Below are 2178 nucleotides of genomic sequence, written 5' to 3'. Positions count from 1 at the left end.
GATTTTGTGATAATGCGGGTCGAAGTAAATAAAAGCTCAGTGAAAGAATTGAACGCAAAGAATAGACGTAAGTTAATCAGAGCGAGAACGAGTAGGATGATAGTATTAGTAAAAAAAACAATGGCAGCATCTGCATATTATTGTAATGGGATGGTTGTTTATCTCCCAGTTTTGGTGAGGACCCACTTTGGACTTAGCCTTTGTACCGTTCCAGGTGAGCTGGCCTTGGGGCCATGCCAGTAGCCCAAATAACTTCTCTGTGACAAATGTATATCCTACCCAAGTATTTTGTCTTCTTTCTTCTTCAGAGAAGTCTTGGGAAGGTACATTTTCGAAACAGCGTACGTTTCTTATGTGCATCAATTCAAATGTTATGCAGGCATACTGGAACAGCACCATAACTATAACACGCTAAAATAAAAAAGACCAAAATTTATTAAACCACAGAACCATTTATTTTAAATGTAGAGGTTAAAGTTTATAATATTCATTCCTACAAAATTTGTTCCTGCTGCACTGTCATTGAATTAGAGGCAGAAAACCATAAACTTAATTTAACTCACTTATTTGTTAAGAATACATTTGCATCGTTTGCGAATGGAATTTATGAAAGCAAATAAGATTTGCGGCATTCTGCTTATGTGCCAACTTAGTCGCATCAAGTGGGTAGGCAATTGATAATTTGAGGCCTTAATTGCATGCAAAATGTAAATTCCATTGATTTAAAGCATCTAAAGGTATTATTATTACCGAAGAGGCAGTTTTGAGTTTCGTGTGTGTTGGCGCTTGTGGGCAGATGTTACTCTAGCGGCGGTCATTTGCACGATTCGTTCACAATATACCTCATTCCATTTCCTTTTCATTAATTTGTATGCTATTGAAATATTTTGGTCTGCATTTTCTGTTAAAGTGCTGTAGAATAGACCTGGAAGTATTAAATTCGTATTTTTGTTAATTGGGCCTGAGGTGCATGTTTCTATCTACGCAAATAATTTGGCAAAATAAATGCCTGGTAGATTCAATTTGTATTTGTTGAATTTGTTTGTAGGTATTGGTAATGTATATTTGCTAGAATACTCTGCTACACTGGAATAGTATAATTCGGCGCTAGTGTTTAATGTTGCTGCTTCCGGATTTTCAAGAGTAGCCCATTTCTGGAAAATAAAGCACATCTCTTGTGATGTGGAAGCATTAGAGCATAGGTGTAGGGAACTGCGTATTACTGTTAATCGTGTATATGGCTGTTTTGCTGTGAGGAATTTGCACGTCTTAGTTTTCGTTGGCTTGCTCCATGCTTATGATGTTGGCGTTTTAGCCTACCTTATTTGTGATCTGTTGGATTGCCCTTGGGCCTCATCAGTGTTTTTTTGCCCGACATTTCTTTTTAGGATCCTCCTTTTCCTACTGGGTACACATTTAATATCGCTGTAGCACAAACCCCTGCTTCAAGAGGCCTCTTGAGGCGGGTCTTCTTCAGACGTTGTCGTGAACCAGGTAGGTAGACTAGTGCCGTCTTACAACATTGATGTGCACATTCTAGATCACACAGTCAATGACTATGAGCAATGCCGGTATGTTTGAAATGACAAGGCAACTAAGATAGCCGACCAGCTGCACACAGCAATGGCGCCTTTGGGAGAGTGCCCTTCATACGTAAGGTATCTGAGCTCTGACGTCCGAAAGAATTAACAGTTGGTTTTTGATGGTCTCTGGTATGTTCCAACTGGGGAGGGCATTGGCAGCTTCTTCGTTGAATTCGAAGCATTCACCATGGTGAGAGTAGATGAAATGATGTACAGCGGCATGTTGGCTTTCTTCACAGCAAAGGCACCCCGCATTGCACCTTTTATTTTTAGACAGGAAACAGGAAAGTCGCCACAAAACATAACTAATGCAAAAGCAGTCATTTGGGTCCCGTGGAAATGACAAATTTGCGTGCTACCTGCTGGTAATGCGACCTCATTTGCCGCCAAACGAGGCCGAGACGCCTTCTGCCAATGGGCTATGACCCTCAAATTGATTTACTTGGAGGTGCAAGGAGTGGGCATGTTGCTTAAATATGCATGAATATGCCCTGGCCGAAATATACCTGATTTGAATGCTTTGCACTCTGGTCTTCATTCACTTGCAAGGGCTAGGTTTCAGTGGACGTCAGCGTCATCTACAATGCCTCGACAG

Source organism: Echinococcus granulosus (genome assembly GCF_000524195.1).
Source record: "Echinococcus granulosus chromosome Unknown EG_S00126, whole genome shotgun sequence".
NCBI classification, from domain to species: domain Eukaryota; kingdom Metazoa; phylum Platyhelminthes; class Cestoda; order Cyclophyllidea; family Taeniidae; genus Echinococcus; species Echinococcus granulosus.
The sequence above is the reverse complement of the archived record's forward strand: the minus strand, read 5'-3'. Positions refer to the sequence as shown.